At 39.9% G+C, this 21322-nt stretch overlaps 1 protein-coding gene across 1 annotated transcript in view; it reads right to left on the minus strand.

Moving 5' to 3' along the window:
- Positions 1-20895, minus strand: part of FU (kinase family with ARM repeat domain-containing protein) — a 281825-nt gene extending 260930 nt beyond the window's left edge. The window contains exon 1 of the mRNA XM_089429606.1: positions 20633-20895. The gene's annotated coding sequence lies outside the window, so the exon portion shown is untranslated. The remainder of the gene's footprint in view (positions 1-20632) is intronic.
- Between the last annotated feature and the right edge of the window lie 427 nt (positions 20896-21322).

Consider the following 21322-nt stretch of genomic DNA (forward strand, 5'->3'; position numbering starts at 1 on the left):
TGCTCACCTTCACTATAAAGCTTTGTCAGCCTTAAAGCAGATGGTTGCAGGCATTCGAAATTTGCAAGAAAGACATGAAGGAGTATGAAAAGGATGTGTGCTTGGGAAGAATGTCAAGGAACCTTTTTCCAAGCAGCGAAAGTAGATCTAAGGAAGTCTTAGATTTAGTTCATTCTAATGTATGTGGTTCGATGCCAATGAACTCTCTTAGAGGCTCTTTGTATTATGTAATCTTTATTGATGATTTCTCTCGCGAGACATGGATCTACTTCATGAAGACGAAATATGAAGTCTTTAACAAGTTCCAGAAATTCAAGGCTGAAGTTGAAACTTGAAAGGAAAGAAGATCAAGATTTTGAGATATGATAATGGAGGATAATATACCTCCAAGGAGCTCATTTCCTTTTGTAAAGAAGTTGGGATTAAGAGGGAGTAGATAGTCCCTTACAATCCACAACAAAATGGAGTTCTTGAAAGAATGAATAGATCCATCGAAGAATTTGTCAAGACAAAGATGCACAACCAAGACATGCCTATGTTTTTGTGGAGTGAAGCATCTATGAAGTTGTCTACATTCAAAATAGAAGTGCCCATCGAATCTTGGAAGACAAGACTCCTAAAGAACCATTCACTAGAGAAAAACCTCAAGTTGGTCATTTGAGAATATTTGGTTGTCTTGTTTATATCCCTGTACCAAAAGATAAGAGAAGGAAGCTAGAGCCTTCAAGAAAAGAAAGGAATATTCATTGGATATAGTGAGTCATCAAAGGCTTATATAATTTATCTTCCAGGTCAAAGACAGGTCGAAGTTAGCCGAGACATGATCTTTGATGAAAATGTTACCTATTGGAAATCTAAGTATCCATGGACACTGATGATGACAAAGAACGTCAGGCTCCAAAGGAGGAAGCTTCAAGGGCATCTAATCTTGCAGAACAACTCTTATAGATCATCAAGAAGAGCGAGAAGAGCCTAGCGAACCAGTGGATCCAATTGTTATTCCTAAAATCAAGAAGAGGCCAGCGTGGCTTAGATCTACCTTGCAAGAAGCAGAAGGACATGCAGCGCCACGTGGTGCCTTCAGAGAAAGAAAGAGACCAAAGAGGTATTCTGGTTATGTTGCCTTGATAACGAATCTCATTGATGTTGAACCTTCAACCTTTGAAGAAGCAGCTAGCCAACAAGTATGGAAGGATGCTATGTTAGAAGAATATCAATTGATTATGAAGAATGATGTATGGGAGATTGTGCCTAGACCTGAAGGAAAATCAATGTTGTCCTCCAAATGGGGATGGCAGTATTGACAAATACAAGGCAAGATTTGTGGCTAGAGGGTTCTCCCAAAAAGAAGGAGAAGACTATGATGAGGCTTTTGCTTCTGTTACCAAGTACAATACCATTAGATCTATTATTTCTATTGCTTCTTCTATGGTTTCGATTTTACATCAAATGGTTGGAAAAATTGCTTTTCTTAATGGCATGATCAAGGAAGAAGTGTACCTAGAGCAACCTCAACGTTTTGAGGTCCATGGTGGAGAGTCTTATGTTTGCAGGTTGAAGAAAGCCTTGTATGGACTTAAGCAAGCACTGAGAGGCTAGTATACATGAACTGACAGTTATCTTACAAGACTTGGTTTCTTCAAAAGTGATGTTGATCCAAACCTGTACTTCAAGGTCGAGAAGAATGAACATGTTATTCTATTATTGTACATTGATGACTTATTTTTTACAGGTGTGGAGAATCTCACAATTCAAAGCAAGAGGGAGTTGGCCACTGAATTTGATATGAAAGACCTTGGGTTGATGCACTATTATTTGGGGCTAGAAGTATGGCAAAAGCTCGACGAAATCTTTCTTGGTCAAGGAAAATATATCATCAAGATCCTACAAAAGTTTGGAATGATGGACTATAAGTCGATGTTGACTCCCATGGTTACAAATATGAGAAAGTTGAGAGACACTAAGTCTGATTTGGTAGATCCATCCATGTACCGAAAGTTGATTGGCTCATTGATGTATTTGGTTAATACTAACTCAGACATTTGCTTTGCAGTAAACACATTGAGACAGTTCCAGGTGGAACCAAGACATGATCATTCGATAGTAGCAAAGCATATATTGGGATATTTATGTGGTAGGATTGACTTTGGTTTGAGATATGTCTCAAATAGTGACATACAGCTACAGGACACCGTTGCAAATTGGGCATGGAGAGTTGAAGAGAGAAAGAGTACCTCCGAAGGTTGCTTAAGCTTAGGCTCTGCTATGATTTCATGGATGAGCAAGAAGCATACATATGTTGCACTTAGTACTGCCAAGGCTGGAATATATTGCAGCTAGCTTGGCGAGTTGTGAAGTAGTATGGCTTCGAAAGTTACTCACAGGATTGTCTGATGATGTGCTCGTGCGGACCATGATATATTGTGATAATCCAAGCTATGTGAAACTAACAGAAAACCCATTTTTTCATGACAGGAAGAAGCACAACAAGATCAAGTACCACTTCATCCGTGACATGGTGCAAAAGAGAGCATCAATGAGTAGATTGTTGATATTCTTACAAAGCTTTTGTCACCAACGAAGTTTTTATGCTTCGGAGACAAGCTTGGACTTGTTGAGAATGCCTCTCATTGAGAGGGAGTGTTGATGAGATAGCATCATGGGCTAACATTCTCCCTCTATCAAGTACTTTGACCTGAATTAGACAAATTATCCCTGTGTCATGTACATTGACCCGAATTAGAGAGAATGGTCCAAAAGAGCACTAACATTCTTCCTATGCCATGTATGACCCTAATTAGGAAGAATGGTCCTAGAGCATCATGTTCATTTAGCATCGGGTCATGGATTATTCAGCTAGAGTTTCGACTTTCACAATTCACCATATGTCATTGACCTGAATGATGGTGAACCAAGACTAGTCGCGATGTCGTGTGTCAGGTATCGACCCAAATTATTGTGACTAGTTGTATGTTAAATGATATCCCATGCATCGGAAGTAATGACTCGAATCATGGTGAGCACACACCATAGGCTTGAAGTATTAACCAAAATGATGGGATTAGTTGATGCAATTGATTTACCATGCGTCTGAAGCACTAACCCGAATTATGGTGAGGATATACCATAGGTCTAAAGTGTTGGCCTGAATTATGGTAAATGATTGATGTTATTGGATTACATAGATCACAATTGTGACTTGATTATGGTAATGATTTGCTATAACCTTTTCTTAGAGTAACTTGTTCACAATGAAGAACATTTGTCTAGTCATTATGAATACCTCCCTAACTAAGAGGGAGTGTCGAATTTTTGTAGCTATGGTCGGTCTTCATAATTTATATTTTATCCCTTGTAATGTATAAAGAATTTGTAAGACATGTTCTTCACGTGATTTATATTTCAAAATTTTGAAATATGAATTTTCAATTTTTGGCTCCAAATAGTCAAGTAGGCCCTCCCTCAAATCAACCAGACAGATCACTACTATATAAAGGCATTCAACCTCCTCCATAAAGGCACCATTCGACCTCTCACAAGAAGATAATTTTTGGGCATCCAAGCGAAGGACAAGAAGGACGATTCTCTCTCTCTCTCTCTCTCTATCTCTATCTCTCTCGCATTTCACTCTCTAGACCTCGCACGTGTGACCTTTTTTAGGAAGCTATTTTTGGGCAAGACAAAATTCTGAGAGGTCAAGTTTTCGGGCATATTCTGGATACAGAATTTCGACCAAGGGCAGATCAGATGAGAGCGAGTTGCTAAGCTAATTGGGAGGCTTGACCTGAGGGTTGTTGACCAGGTTTGACCATAAGCATCATTGGTCTGTTTGACCTCATAATTGACTAGCTACACTAGATGTATTTCTTGTTGAACTGAAGAATTTCTCCAAGTGTTGATTTTGGGTAGCATCGAATGTGCTCTAGCTCCAAAATTTTGTGGAGGGACTAGAACACATGAGATCTCCAAGACCCAGAAATCGTTTGGAGAAATTCCACACAGATGAGGAGTTATTAAAATAATTAATATTTTTAATGTGTTCCTAAGTCTAAACTTAGGAAAATAAAAATATTAATGGGTATTAATAAAGATATGGGTGAGAAGCTTCTAAGAGACAAGGATCAATTCTGTTTTAATCTTAGCCGTTGATTAGAGACTTAATCTCGGTTGATGATTCATCAACAGGAAAAGTATAAGAGAAGACTTGAGAGTCATTTGGAGATACACCAGGCAAATACTCAGTGACCCGAGGGAAATCGATTCTCAAGGAGGAGGAGTTCGATTTCAGAGGGAGAGTTGCAAGGTGAAGGAATAGTGACGCAGTGTTGCAGTGTCGTAGTGATGCAAAGGGAGAGCTCTTACACAGTAACACAGTGTCGCAGTGACGTAGAGGGAGAGCTCTGACACAATGTCGCAGTGATACAGAGGGAGAGCTCTGACGCAGTGTCACAGTGACGCAGAGGAGGTGACGCAATTCCAACGCAAAGTTTGAAGCAGCCATCGCTACCCAGCACTAGGAACAGCGCAGTCACTTGTGGGGTTCATTCATCTGTCTCTGGATAGAGGTACTTCTGTCAGGTTTATTCTCTGATTGGGTGAGCCGGATTTGGCACCCTAGTCGTATTCAAAAATCTGCTTAATAATACAAACCCTCTATATGTTGCACCGGTTTTCTCGAATTGGATTTTTCCAGGGAAAATTGTCCAAAAACAACTGTGTTGATGTGATTGATTCTTGTGCTTGTATATCACTATTATTTTCTCTATGTAATTATGTGATAACCGCAGTAGAATTTATTTTAATGTTTACTAAAGGGTTTCGTAAATAACTTATTGTGGGAAATAAGTAGGAGAAATAAATCAGTTATTGTAGTAAAATTTCGTGTTAGAAATTTTAACAAGAAAAAGGTTGTTGGGTTTTTCCCCCAAGTGGGTTTTCCCAGGGTAAATCTTGTGTTCTCTTTGTGCATTGTGATCTCTATTTCCTTATGGTTTTATGGTTGGATTTTTTAAGTGTAATTACTTAATGAAAAACTAGAATTGTTAGAATAAGATCTATATCATTTGAAGTAATTATCAGTATTTTAGAAATATTATGCTTGTATCTATTGCACTTGAAAACTCAACAATTTGAGCAGGAGAAGGCATTCTTGAGGCAATCAAATCCCTAAGGTCAGCAGGCCAAAAACCTCTATAGCAGTCGAAAATCATCTAAGGCAAACTAGACGGATTTTTGTGGTCACACTACAAAATTGTCTAAGGCGGATCGATGAATCCATTTGAACTATTCTAACCACATAGAATCCATTCTTATAGGGATCGAGACCCCCCTGAGGCTGGCTATCTATCGAACTGGTGAGATTTTTTGAGGCATACAATGGTCTGAGGCAATGTTTGGAGTAAAATTACTAATTATTTCAGAAGCAAATTGTGTGACGGATCCTAAGCAAAGATCAATCATTCTCTCAACCCCAATTCCTGAGTCCAGCAACCCTTGACCTAATCAGGGTTTCATCCTAAGGTTCTCTTCTAGTCAAAAGTCATAGGAAAAATATCAATTGCATAATTACAGTGGGAAATTGGTAGAAGTTAGGGTAATTGCTTATTGTACTGAAAGTTGTTGAGATTGTGGATTGGATGAATTATCATATTGTGTGAAATAAGGTGTTGTGTTGAATGAAGCAATGCCATTCATGGTGAACGGTTGCTTATTCAAATATTGTGTTTTGAATGAATCAATTGTCCTATTATTGAACCAGCAAAGAAACTTGATTAAAAGCCCTAATTATCTGAAACCCTAGGGCAAAATTACCCTAGATCACTACATGGGGGGGAGACCAAACCTCTCACTACTCTATTATCTGATGTATTCTAGAACTCAAATCACTGATTATTGCTTCAATCAGTCGGATCAGCCTAAAAGTATGATGTGATAGTACGGGTCCCCCCCAGCAATGCGACGTATTTAGAGCCAGAGATCTACATCTAAATATCTCCCTGATGAAGAGGGCTAAGTATCTCTTATCTAGGTAACGAAAGAAGGTAGAGAGGGAGCCCCCTGAATTTGTATAGAGGCAATGGAAGCATCCTCTAATCTCATAGTATAGGGGGCACCTAAAAATGAAGTGTTACTATGTCTCTGGCTCCTATAGGTGACACATCTAGCAGATCCTATCAAATCGTGGCATATGGTCGTCAGTCTCCACTTGGAATCGATGAGAACCAACTCGTAGGGGTCCTAAGGGGATCCTCAATGAGTTTATCCAATGTCTCTGTGTGTATGGGAGCCGGACGATGTTACCATCCTGCAACTCCAACAAATGTAATCACCTACATTAGCATTCAGATTCAAAGACTCCTTTACTTCCTTTTCAATTCTCTCCAAGTCTTAGAAACAGTTCAATTTTGTTTAATAGGCTTTGTTATGGTCACAAAGCTCTACAAAGATCAAAAAGCCATGGTCGAAAAGTTGAATTCATGGAGGCGAGTCATGGAATTGAGTTTGAGTAGGAATGTGGAAAAGAGTTATAAATAAGACACTCTTTCACGAAATCCTAAGCAAAAGTTTGTGGAGCTTAAGCTAATATCCATGGGGAAAAATGAGAAGGTGTTTCACAATTCCATACCAAACAAGATTATGTAGCACAAATGATACAATTCCATACGAAGACATTCCAGACCAGAGATAAGACCCATAGCTATTGCTTAGTCATGGCTTGTGAAAATAGAGACAAGGTTTGTGGATCCCAAGCAAAGGTTTGAGGAGATGGAGCAAAGATTCGCATTACCAATAAGAAGTGACTAGAGATTCATGGAGCCCTGAGAAGGCACTTTAAGCAATGAGTAAGGTTTTTTGCCAAATGCATGTTGGACCACGAGCTATATGTGTTTCGAGCTAAGGTTATAAATGGAGGTGTAGCCCCATTCAAGGATTTTGTTCCCTTCTCCCAATGACATGGCAAACCCTTCCTTTGGCCCAAAACCTTTCCCTTCTTCAACGACCCTCTTGTCACAATCTAATTCCACCTCCTCCTCACTATCATCCCCACCCTCCTCCTCACTATCATCCCCACCCTCCTCCTCCCACACAATCCCATCCAACTCCCCATGACCATCTCCATCAACAACCTTATCCCTAATGCTAAACCACCTCCATCTCTCCAATGGCAAACAAAATGGAAAAACAACAACATAAACTAATTTATACTATAATGTAGAAATTTTGAATGTTGTAGCCCCAACCTAGTTTTAAATTTCTGCATAAGGTTTAATGCCCAAACCCAACATAACATGTAGCTAATATAAATGTTAAACTTGCACTCAACTCAAAACAAGAGACTACTCTACTCTTTTGACACTATCAGCTAATACAAGGAAATTAAATGCAAGCACACAAAAATTAAAGAGACTTATTTTTGGTCCAATGACCTTGGAAAAACCCACAAGAGGAAAACCAGTCTTCAAGAAGGATTAAATTGCTTCTTAGGAAAAATTTAATACACAGCAAAAATACAACAAACTTATCTCCCTTTTTGCTTGTTGATGTCACTGCCCAGGTTTACCTAGAAATTCGTGCCCCACACGATCATCTAACTCAAGTTGTGATTTGCAAAGATTTAAGTTCTTGACTCCCACTAACAGCGCCTCAAAAATCGTGTCAAACATAGCAAAAAACTTGCCAAAAATTGTGTGCCCCAATCTTGACCAAACTATCTCAAGATTCACATTGTAGGAGCCTTGAAACTTGTACTATTTGTCCACGAATTTGCAGCAGAGACATACCTCGAAATTCGTGCCAAAATTATTGCCTAGTTTTGTGTGCTCTGCCAATTAAAAGTGCCCTCAAATTTCAAGCCAAATAAGCTCCTATAGCTGCCTCAAAATCTATGCACACAATCCAATCTCTCTACCTAAAAACTCGGAATGTGTGCCAGCTAATTTCCTTGGTATTCGAGCTCCTTGGTTGTAGATTTTTCCTACTGCAATTGTTGTAGCAGCCTCCTCCTTTTCTCGTTATCTCCTGTCAAATGCTCATGAGAATAATGAATAAGAGAAATCCCTTTCCTTTTCCTTTTTGTCTTCTCAAATTGAAGAGAATCCTAACCCTTCACATCTAATGGCTAAGATTAAATATCAGCTCATTAGATCAAGGGTGGAGATCATTCCCTCTCTTGACCCCTTCTCTCATGTGGTCCCCCTCCATTAATGAATCTCCTAGTTGCTTTTAAATGTTTTGTACCATGTGTACTTTTTCTCTCATAAAGCCACTTTTAAAACATAAAGTCACTTAAATATTAAAAGCTGTACTTTGTACTTTTCTCATGAAGTCACTTTATAACACTAGTGACATTAATAATTATAATACATAATACATAACCCATAAAAAGTAACTTTGTTCCATGGCATTAATAAAACTTATAATGTCACATGACAAAAAGGTCATTAATGTGTCTTCTTAGGCCAAAAGGATAAATAAACTAGTAAGCACCTTCTCGGTACCATTATTTTCAACACTCCCTCTTACCGAGGCAGGTGTTTCTCACCACACACATCCTGTCTTTGAAATATATATGCTTGCCCCTTGGCAATAACTTGGTGAGAATATTTGCTGCCAATTCATCAATGGATATATACTGAAGTTTCACAACTCCCCTCTAAACCCAGTCTCTGATGAAGTGGTACATGAGCTCAATATGCTTTGACTGATCATGAAATACTGGATTTTCAAAGAGTTTGATACAACTTTGATTATCATAGTATATCGTAGTTGGTCTCAGCCTCTAACCAAATAACCCATGTAGCATCTTGCGAAGCCAAAGTGCCTCACAACTAGCCTGACTAGTTGCCATATACTCTGCCTTTGCGTTGCTCAATGCCACTGACCTTTGTTTCTTACTGAACTATCAAATGACTAATGAGCCAAACAAGAAACAACACCCGAAAGTACTCTTCCTATCACTAGCATTGGCAACCCAATCTGAGTTTTTGCAACCAATCAATCTAACTCCATAACCCCTGACATAGCCCAGACCATAAGTCTGTTGTGCCCTGTAGGTACCTCAATACATGTTTTGCAGCCACCCAGTGCACTCTCCGGGGCTCCATCATAAACTGACTCAACATGTTGACTGCGAAACAAATATCTGGCCTAGTGTTGACCAAATACATCAAAAAGCCAATCAACTGATGATATAAGGTGGGGTTCACCAACTCGAAATTTGAAGCACGTAGCTTCTTCTAGTTGGTGATCATAGGAGTAGCCATAGGCCTGCAACCCTCCATACAGAACCTTCTTAGTATATCACCTACATATCTGCCCTGGCACATGAAGATATGTACATCCTCCTACCAAACCTCCAACCCCAAAAAGTAATGCATCAATCCTAGATCAATCATGTCAAACTCTGAAGCAAGGTCCCTCTTGCAGTGTTGCATGAGTTTGTCATCTCCTGTAATAAACAAGTCATCCACATACAGAACCAAAATGAGTGGATCGTCGCCAACCATGATGAAATAGAGGTTTGGATTTGCATCACTCTTCTGGAAACTCATTTGTTGCAAGTAGGCATCTATCCTCTTGTTCCAAACCCCCAATGCTTACTTCAGTCCATATAAGGCTTTCTTATGCCTACACACATGAGACTCCCTACCATGCACCTGAAAGCCTTGTGGCTGCTCAATGTACACCTCCTCCTGAATAACCCCATTGAGAAAGGCAACATTTACATCCATCTAGTGAATCCTCCAACCCATCTCAATTGCTATAGATATCACTACTCTAATGGAGGTATAATGAGCAATTGGTGCGAAGGTCTGCTCATAGTCAAATACGTCTACCTGTGAGAACCCTCGCGCCACAAAACGAATTTTAAACTTCTCCATGTTGCCATCTGCAGCATGTTTAATCTTGTAGAGCCACCTGGACGTCACCATTGACTTCCCCTCAGGTATTGACACTACCTCCCACACATCATTCTTCATGATGAAGGCATACTCCACCATGGCATCCCTCCAAATCTACTAACTAGCAGCCTCCACATAACTAGTTGGCTTTGTCTCCACAACATCCGACACATAGCCACCCAACCTCTCTGGTGGTTTTCTCTCCCTCACGAACCACTTAGGTTTCCCCACTGCCTCCTAGGCTTCCTTCAAGGTCTCACGCAACCATCTTGGCTTCCTCTTCCTTGTAGTAGCCTCCTCAATTGGTATGGGAAAATCCTCAACTGGAACCTCTCCTCATGATGAGGAACCACTCCTGTGGTCTGTTGTGAACCTGGACTCTGAGATCCTGCGCCTGGTGATACCAGACTCTGAGAACCTGTCACCCCTGAAGCAGGTGATCCTCATGACCCTAGTGTACCACATGAAGATCTTGATACCTATGGTGTAGCCCTTTATTGAGGAGCTTGTTGCTCTACCTAATTAACCTCCTCAAGGCCCTCTCCTTCTCAAATCTCACGTCCCGCCTCAGGACAACTTTCCTTAGTGCAGGAATGTATATGTACCAGGCCCTATTGGTCTCATTGTAACCCACAAAGATACCCTTCTCTGCAATGGATTTCAGTTTCGTCTTCTTCTCCTCATGGACGTGTGAATATGCAAGCCACACAAAGATATTGATGTGCCTAATCTCAGGCTTCTTCCCAAAAAAAGCCTCCTCGAGAGTCCTACTCCCCAAGACTCTATGTGGGCTCCTATTCTATAGATACACTGCAGTGTTACGCGCCTTAGACCACAAAAAGAAAGCTAACCTTTGAGCATGCAACATGGCTCTAGTTGCACACATTATGGCCATGTTCTTCTCTCTGCCACCCCATTTTGTTGGGGATTATAAGGCACTATGTACTCCCTCTTGATGCATGCACTACTACAGAACTCCTTCATCTCCTTAGAGGTATACTCGCCTCCATTGCCCGATCTCAACACCTTGATATTCTTCCCCATCTAGTTCTCCACAAGAGCCTTAAACTCTTGGAACCTCTTGAAGACCTCATCCTTGGTCTTCAAAAAAAAATCGATGTCTTCTTGGAGTAGTCATCAATGAAGGTCACATAGTACTCACATTCGCTCAATGATACATGAGACATAGGACCACAAACATCAAAGTGTACCAAGTCTAAGATACCTGCAACTTTGTTGTCACTACTCGAGAAAGGTGTCTTGGTGTACTTTCCCAAAGCACACCCCCTGCACATATCATGATGCTTAGTGTTGAACTCGAGTAAACCTGTAACCATTTCCCTTAGCGTCCCGAAAGCTCCTTGGTGCAAGTGGGCCATCCTCCTATGCCATATCTCACATAACTCATTATTGTTGGTCTGCGCCATCAAGGCTCTAGTAGGTTGAAACATAAACTTGTATAGCCTCTCATTCAAGGCTCAAACATAAACTTGTATGCCTCCCGTTGTGGACTCCAATCACTCTAGCCGACTCAACGCTAGATCCCTTGGGATATATGAGCACTTGTCCTCCTCGAAATAAGACTACATACTCGTTGTCCTAAATACTAGAGACTGAAATCAAGTTCTTCTTCAACCTTAGAAAATAAAGAACAACGGTCAGCTTCAGAGGAGGTAATGACTCCCTCTGAAAGGATATTGTGCCCACCCCTACTGCTCTAACCTTGGAGTTATCTCCAAGCACAACCTCCAAAGTCAATATCCTCCCTTGTCAAACTCATTAAGTGCTCTCTCACTCCAGTCATATGGCAAGATGCTCCACTGTCTACAAACCATACACCAGAAGACGTGACATGAGTGGCAAGACTCACCACTAAGGCAAACTATGTGTCAAACATGGAGGTGAACTCATCCACCTCTGTCGAAGTTTCAACTTCCTTCTTCTTGCCCTTCTTGTTGGGACACTGAACAACATAGTGACCAATCTTCCCACAAGCAAAGCGTTTCACTTTGCTCATGACCTTTTCCTTCGCCTTTCACTTCCCCTTCTCTTGCTTAGCTCCAATAAAAGACCCCTCCTTAGCGTTCTTCTTTCCCTTCATTGTAAGGGCAACATTCTCCTCCTCATCTCCCCCACCACGTTGACTACCACTCTTGGCACTCCTCCTAGTCTCCTCCTAGATGAAATCATCCCACATCCTCCTCCAGTCTAGAAAATGTTCTCTAGCCACAATGCCATATATGAATCCATCCCACTGCTTGGTGAAACCATCTAGTGCAATCCTCACCAATTGGTCCTCAAGGATAGCCTCTCCCACAGCAGCCAACTCATCTCTCATCTGAGTGATCTTGGTAAGGTATGAGGTCACATTGTCAATCTTGGTCATCTTGGTGTTTCTTAGCTTTTGCCTCAACACCATCTTCTTGTTCTCATTGGAGCTTTGGTGTAATGTGACAAGGGAATCCCACATCTCATAGGCAAACTTCATTCCTGTCACATGAGGGAATAAGTGGTCTTTGATGGCATCAAGAATGATTCTCCTTGCCTTCACATTCTTCTTGTTGAAGTCCACCAACTGAGTTGCATCAATAGGAGGTTGCACAAGACTCTCCACAATGTCCCACACTTCAACTTCTTCTAGCAATAACATCATCCTCTCCTTCCAGGGGCCAAAATTATCAACCCCACTCAATCTATCCTCCACCCTCAAACAAATCATCGTGGCCCTCACAACCAACACAAAATGGGCAGATTGGTTACCAAACAACCTCCCTCCCTCTCAACCAATAATTCTTTGGGTTTCTGACTAAAGGTTTAGACTTGTTGTTCACTGATATAGTACAAGTTTGCTTATTGGTCCCTTCTATCAAGTGATGAAAATCTTCAGATTTGAAGCCCCTCAATCTCTAATACCATGTAGAAATTTTGAAAGTTGTAGCCCCAACCCAGTTTTAAGTTTTTCAATAAAGTTTAATGCCCAAACCCAACATAACATGTAGCTGATATAAATGTTAAACTTGCATTCAACTCAAAACAAGAGACTACTCTACTCTTTTGACATTATCAGCTGATACAAGAAATTAAATGCAAGCACACAACAATAAAAGAGAGACTTATTTTTGGTCCAATAACCCTAGAAAAACCCACAAGGGGAAAACCAGTCTTCAAAGAGGATTATATTGCTTCTTAGGAAAAATTTAATATATAGCAAAAACACAACAAACTTAACTCCCTTTTCGCTTGTCGATGTCACTTCCCAGGTTTACATAGAAATTTGTGCCCCATTGTTAAATTTGGCAACTAGGGTCAAACTCCACCTTGGACAGCTCATATGATGCAGCGGATATTTTTATTGGATTCCTCTCTCCAAGAGGTGTAGGATTGATCTAAAGATCATCTCATTTTGACATGTAGAAATGGAATTATGAATTTATTTTGTTTATGGAAAATTGTTAAGGTCAACCAGCTTACTAATGTAGCCTCAGAAGCCCAAGCCACTTTTATTCATCCTCAACGTTGCATATAAATAGAAGGATCCTCATCCTCATTTGCTCACTCATCTTCACACATCTGCCTTTCCTCACCTGATTGGGTACGCATTTCTAGGCAACTTCTCTCTCCACACGTGCAAAGGAAAGGACAGCGATTTTTTGTTTTGGACATTCACCGAATTTCAAGCTGGGTTTGCTAGCGTTGACCAACCACCGTTGACTTGTTTGACTGCATTTTGTTGGGGAAAATTCTCTTTGGGCAAGCCGCATTTATGGGCTCAGAAATTGAGGCAATTCGTATTGTTTGACCAACATTGGCTGCGGAAGGATTTTACTGCAGCGTTGACCAAGTTTCACTGAGTTTTTCGGAACTATTTTGGGCTGATTTAAATCATTGTTGGAGGCTGAGTTGACTGGGTTTGACCGAGCTATTTTGGAGGTCAAATTTTGCCCTGTTGACCAACATTGACTTTCTGGTTAGGGCTTTATGTGGTTGTTGTTTGACTGGACAAATTTCACTTTGATTGGGCAAGTGAATAGTACATATTGTGCTCTTTCTCTCTGCTAAACTTTTGAAGAATAATAAGAAGAATTGATCAAAGGGTTTCCCCACATTGGGGTTTGTCCCTCGCTGGCACCATACCTTTTGTCCTCTTGTCTTGGCTTGTCTTCTACTGTTTTATTTATGTTCTATCTACATTTACTGTCATGTTAAATGTGATTGCTAATCTGGAAATTGATAGTGGGCTAATAAGAAAATTGAAGTAAATTGCTCTTAAGCATAGAACATATCATTGTTATCTAAAATTAACACCCACACAATCATCTAACTTAGGTTGTGATTTGCAAAGACTTTTGTGTTTGATGCCCACTAACAATGCCTCGAAAATTGTGTCAAACATAGGAGAAAACTTCCCAAAAATTTCGTGCCTCAAACTTGACCAAACTACCTCGTGATTCATGTTCTAGGAGCCTCAAAACTCTTGTTATTTGTCCACGAATTTCCAGTAGAGACAAACCTCAAAATTCATGCCAGAATTCATGCCTAGTTATATGTGCTTTGCTAGCTAAAAGTGCCCTCAAATTTCAAGCCAGATAAGCTCATATAGTTGCCTCGAAATTTGTGCACAAAGTTTGATTTCTCTACCTAAACACTCAGGCTGCCTATAAATGTGTGCCAATTGATTTCCTTGGGATTTGAGGTCCTTGGTTGTTGTAGATTTCTCCTCTTGCAATTGTTGTAGCACCCTCCTTTTCTCCTTCTCCTTCTCTCAAATGCTCATGAGCATAATGAATGAGAGAAATCCCCTTCCTTTTCCTTTTTGTCTTCTCAAATTGAAGAGAACCCTAACACTTGAGATGAAGATCTAATGGCTAATATTAAAACTTAGCTCATTAGATCAAGGGTGGACAATCTGAGATCATTCCCTCTCTTGACCCCTTCTCTAATGTGGTCCCCCTCAATTAATGAGTCTCCTAGTTACTTTTAAATGTTTTGTACCATGTGCACTTTTTCTCTCATAATGTCACTTTTAAAACTAAAACTCACTAATATTAAAAGGTGTACTATGTACTTTTCTCATGAAACCACTTTATAACACTAGTGACATTAAAAAATTGAAGTACATAATACATAACCCATAAAAAGTAACTTTGCTCCATGACATTAATGAAACTCATAATGTCACATAACAAAAAGGTCATTAATGTGTCTTCCTAGGCCAAAAGGATAAATGCACTAGTAAACACCTCATTGGTACCATTATTTTCAACACATAACAACCAACAATTAGATGCCTTTAAAAATTACAATAGCAATCAAGGAGCAAGTTACAACCCCATTTATATAGCCATGGAATTAAATTTCTTGTCCTAGACATCACAATTAAAAACTTATTGCAAAGGATGAAATTTATTGAAACCAAAAATAGCAAACCTCTCTCAAAAGTAAAACCTCAAACAACCAATTTCTAAAATGAAATACAAAGAAAATGCCCATTTAAGGATTACCCACTCTCCAATCCGAAATTTTAAACATCAAAAATCTATGTGAAGAGATGAAATCAGAGAAAATGCCCTATTTAATTGAGAAACAAAAATAAAGTAGCAAACCCTTAAGCCCTAGGTTCAAGCATTTCAAACAAGGGAAGAACCCCTCCCCCAACTCGTTGAGATTGGGGACGTGATACAAACTAGATTAAACAAGGAATGCCTTCATTGAACTCGAGAAATTAACCTCAAAGTGCATCCAACCCTTCCCCCCTCCCAACCTATGGCCCCTTCCAACCCCCGAGCCCCAACAAACAGTCACCCCCTTCCTTCATGACACATTCAAATTGAAGGACCTCAGCATTTTGCATGCTTGGAAAAGTGCCAACTCTACACCCTTGTTTTGTTTCTAGATGCCACACGATCAATTCAAAGCCCTTTGAGTTAAGAGATGATTGATTTAAAGCCTAGGGCGCCACTTTCATTTAAGAATATGTTAACTCCCACACCACCCACCTTAAGAAGTTACTCCCTCCCCTATTAGTTTTTGATGGTTGGGTAGCATCTAACAGGTGTTCTAGTCTCAACTTTGGTCAAAGAGGCTAAGGAACACAAGATCTCCAAAACCCAAAAAGAGTTCGGTAGAACAAAAAAAAAAACTAAAAATGGCTCAATTAAGTTAATTAATCAATATTTAAATATTTCCTAAGTGTAACTTACAAAAAAGTGATTAATTAACAAGAATTAATTGAGAAAGGTGAGATTTCTCTAGAAACTCACATGGATCGACTTAGAGATGATCTCAGTCATTGATGGGGATTTAATCATGGTCGTTGGTGAGCCAACGAGAGATTATAAGAGAAGGTTGATGGGGTTGGAGATAGACACACGAGTGATCAAGGAAAATCGAATTTCTTAGAGATCAAAGTTTAGCTAGAGAATAATTTGAGCCAGTGATTGAGCAACAGTGACTCAGGGAGAAACGCAATGACTGAGGGAGCAGCAGGATCATTTCCAGCAGAGCTTCTTAACAACAGAGCAACAATGGTTGGGAGGTCGAATTATTACAGTAGTAAGGTCGAATAGCCAAAAACCCCTGTTCAAAGTGCCGAAAAGAGATCGTTTCAGATGTAGAAGGCCAGATGATCACCGGGAAGGTAGAGTGAGTCACTTCCAGGGCCAAAGGGAGGCAAGACGACTCATCCAGAGCCAACTAGCAGGTAGTGCGAATTATCTGGGCCAAGTAGTGCGCATTTCTGGCTAGTGAGAGTTGTCGAGAGGAAGTGCAAGCAGGACCAAAGGGGCTGAGTTTGGTTGCGAAAGGGAGGAATTTCCTCAATAAAATTTTGGCAGTATATTTTGCTAGAAGATAGCCAAATTGGCATCCAGATTTGTACTCAAATTTTTTGCTGCTACATAATAATAATAAAACCCTCATCTGCTACATTAGTTTTCCCACATTGGGTTTTTTGAGGACTCTTGTCCAAAAATAACTGTGTCAAATTGATTGTGTGTGTGCTCTATATTTCTCAGTTCCTGCATTTTATTTTCCGCAGCATTTTTATTTGTGAAGAATTGTAGTGTGGTTTATTCATTGTTCGTAGTAGCAAATAAAGTGAATAATTAATCAGTTAGAAGAATAAATGTACAGTTGATGCAATTTAAGGAAATTTCACATGGTATCAGAGCAGTGTTGAAGACAAATCAGTGGCACAATAACGAGGAGAAACTTTGCAGCTTCAAAGGGAGTCCTTGAGCAGAATTTCTAGGTCTGCGCAAAGGGCCAGCCAAGCAGTGCGAATTGCTGGAAAGAGGTCATTTTTTAGTTGCAGGTGGCAAAAAAGTTCGATTTTGTCCAGTAGCAATTCCAACAGGCAATGGTGTAGTCAGGAAGCAGTTCCAATAAAGCAGATCAATCAGTTCGTTGAGCAAATCTGGGTGCAATTGATTAGCAACAATGATTGCAGAAGCATATCAACATCAAGTGGAAGAGAAAAGCACACATAGAGGGATTTTTTTCTCAAAGGGTTTCCAGATTCAATTTTCTAGTGGAAATCTGTGATTTCTAGTTGCAGGTGGCAGTAGCCACTAGTAGGACCTCGCATTCTAGGAGGAAGTGCGAGTAGTAGAGCAACAGTTAAGCAAGAAAGTGAGGAGATTCCTATTTATTTTCTCAGTTGTGAATTTTGCAGAAATAGCCTCAGCAGGACTTCGAGATCAGGATAGGCTAGATAGAGCCTCAAATTATTGTATCTGGAAAGCCAAAATGTCTTTCCTACTAGATGAGCATGGTTTGAAGACGTACACAGAGAGTTGTAGTCATACCTATAGACCCGCAATAGCTAGAGAACTACAATAAAGAGATGGCCAAGGCAAAGCAGTTGATCCTTGATGGTGTTCGAGATCATATAGTCTCACACTTAGTGGCTAAGAATACAGCTAAAGAAATGTGGGATGCAATTGCTAAGCTTTTCCAGAATCCTTCCGAGAATCAAAAGATGTTCTTCAAGGAGAAATTGAGGCTAACCAGGAGGAATAAGGGTGAAGGACTTACTCCTTATCTCACTCAGATTTTGGATGTCTGAGACGAGATTGTCGCAGTTGGAGAAGCACCTCAAGAGAGTGAGCTAGCGTGTGCAGCTCTCAATGGTTTCACCTCGGAGTGGGCCATATCATCCAGGGCATCATTGGACGAGACAACCTACCAAGTTGGGATCGATTGTGTGCAGACTTTACGAGGGAGGAAATGAGGCTTGCTCTAGTGAAGAGCAATATCAATGGCAGCAGCAGCAAAGGACTGAAGGGTGTGCATGAAGAGGAGAACGTTGCCCTTGCATCAAAGGGGAAGGCAAAGAAAGGTCTTAGTCAGGGACAAGGCTCACAAGGAGGAGAAAAGAAAAAAAAGGAATTGTTGAAGATTAAGTGCTTCAGATGTGATGAGTTTGGTCACTACAGTACTTAGTGTCCAAAGAAGAAGAAGGACAAAAAAGAGAAACAAGAGCAAGCAACAACTTCGACAGAGATAGACAATTTGTCTTCCAAATTGGAGGATGAATTCACGATGTATGCAGCTATACCTCCAAGAGAGAGGATGAATTCACGATGTATGCAGCTATACCTTCTTTGTTAAGAGCCCCTTCACCAACGTTAAATTTAAACTCCAATGTGGGTTTGAGCAACTTCTAATAACATTTTATAATTTTTTGGTTTTCAGCTATTGAAAATTTCAATCTTTGGATGTTAGTCATTAAAATCTTGTATTATGGGTTATTAATCAATTTGCACATCAATCAAGGAAGATGGATTTATTCAAATATTTAAAACATGAATATATTCACGTGATCAAAACATATACCCATTGTTGTTAAGATTGGGTCATGCTAGTTCATTCCTCATTCTTCTTTTAAACAAATGGAAAATTTGTATTTAAAGTTCATTGCATTGTAAGATGAGAATTAAAAGTCCAAACAGTTAAGTTTACTAGATAATCACTGGTGCAGTGCAATTAATTAACAAAATTCATTGTTATCAATTAGTTAAATAGTAATGCCCACGGGGCTGAGAATTAAAAGTCCAAACGGTTAAGCTTACTAGATAATCACTGGTGCACTGCAATTAAGTAACAAAATTCATTGTGATCAATTAGTTAAATAGTAATGCCCACGGGGCATAGAATAGATGGTGATAGGGTGTTGACATTCCATGATGAAAAAGTCACTGGTTTGAAACTCCATGGGCAAAAAATCTATTCATGCTAAGGGTTGGCATGGCCCAGGCCGGGTGTAATCCCCGGGTGATTTTGACAGCTTAGATGCCCCTGGGTCACAGTTACTAAAGCCACAAGTTAGACATGTCAATCATCTCAAGACTCAATTTGCCTAACAAACAAACAAAATATAGTAAATTATTAATTTGCAGTCCTAGTTAAATGGCTAACACCAAATCTCATATTGACTTATTTTTAGTAGAATTTACTACATGAGAATGTACTGATTTGAGCTATGTCATGCTACGTTAGTACCCAGGGTTGGTAATTAACGGTAGTAATGGACTTCAGGTTTTTTTTCCCTTACGAAACCCAATGGACATCACTGGGAGAAACAAATAATATGATCCTCCCACCAGATTTCCACTTGTCCTGAGTCCTTGGGCTGCATCAAATCGGTGTATGTGATAAAACTGCATTCGTCTATTGATGCCTTTTTTACTGCTCATAATACAGCACTTGGATAGTAAACCTAGATATACATGGCTTCCATTGTTAAAGAGCAGAGGCAGTCCTGATTTCCTCTTTTATGCATAATTCTTTATCAGACCTTGTTATTGAAGCGTAAACTTTCTAACAAACGAAGGTACATTTTTAAACAAGCCGTTAATGGGATATCCCAATCCAATACGTCAAAAGAAAAGTTTGACGAGGGATGCTAGCAAATTCCGACGCTGATAGGGAGGACGCAGCACTTCAAGCACGGCAGTAGAAATGAGAACCGCGACCTTGGCCCTCACAAGCCCAGTTCTATTACCAACTCCTGTGCTAAACTGCCGACCGGAATGAACTGTGAGGTCAATAGCACCTCACATTGTTGGTGCTTCCTGCCTGTGTTAGTAAAGGTTACATCATCCTTTACGTAAGTACGGACTGGCTGCTTTGAGGAAGTGACTCTGGCGCAAGTGGGAAGTTAAACTCTGCTCCGAAGACCATGAAACCACCTACAAAAAAAGGGAAACTTTGAGGGCAGGCAGATCTTCGCCCACCGTATTTCAAGAAACGCAGAGTTACTCAATGACCTACAGGAGATAAAGAGTATCTCAGAAAACTGAGGTTCGTCATGTATGTGACATCTATCAATAGTTGGATCATCGTTGTGATTAGCCTTATCAGTCAGCTTGACCAAATGCATTTGGGGAGCTCATAAAAATCTTAACGAAAGTCCATGAGCTAGTGCCCTAAATCTTTACTGTCCGCTTTTCATCCCATTACGGTAATCATTGCAATTAAATTCCCAATGGAAACCTCAAGTTACAGAAAAATCAGGAGGATTTAAATTATGAAAACGAGATTCAAAGACGAGAACATAAACACAGGGGCACATTTGATGGCCTGAATAAATAGGTCAAATTCCATTCAACAAAAAGCTTCCGAGGCCTACATTGCAGCGATTGGGAATTTCTACGATATCCGATCATTAAAAAGATAAAAACCTGGGAAGATATTCGTAAAATTTAACCTGTAAAGAAAAAGGGCGCTACCTTGCAGCAGTAAGAGACCTTCGTCGAATGAACAGAGAATGAGTGGCCCCGTTCGGTGATCCGGAGGGTGCGTAGGATCAGATCGGTGGATCGCTTGACACACGGACCTCCGAGGCTTCAGTTCATGTTTTCTTCTTCCTTGTCTCTGTGTTCAGGCGGAGGCGGGAAAATGCACAGTATTTCATTTGATCGACATGAAATGAAATTCACTTAAATTACTCTTCAAATGCAATATCTGAGTGTCCTCGAGAAATTGAGATTTAAATATAACGACGGGTATAGAACGTGCGCAGTTTTACAATTACGAGTTATCAAATTAAAGTTATTGACTTCAATAATTTGGGGATGATGCATAGAAAGATATAGTGCGGGAGAAAGAATTTTAAACTTTTGAAAACCATTTCAAGAGTTTATTTCGCCATTTATTTATTATATAGGAGTCATTTAGAAATAGTACACGATTAAAAAAAGATGGAAATTTATTAATTAACTTCATCGTTCAAAGCTTACTCGATTTGAGATAATAATTTTAGTTTGCATATTACTTTTGAAGCGACATTATGTTGTTATTGTCCAACTATTGTCAATGATATTCGGAACTTATATGTGGGAATGAGTTTGTGTTTTTATATTGTATATCCATAGTTACACTGTTATATGGTAATAAGTTATATATGTATTATCGTTACC

Source organism: Pinus tabuliformis, chromosome 6, assembly GCF_031772625.1.
Source record: "Pinus tabuliformis cultivar Carrire ecotype Pingquan chromosome 6, CPIR1, whole genome shotgun sequence".
NCBI lineage: Eukaryota > Viridiplantae > Streptophyta > Pinopsida > Pinales > Pinaceae > Pinus > Pinus tabuliformis.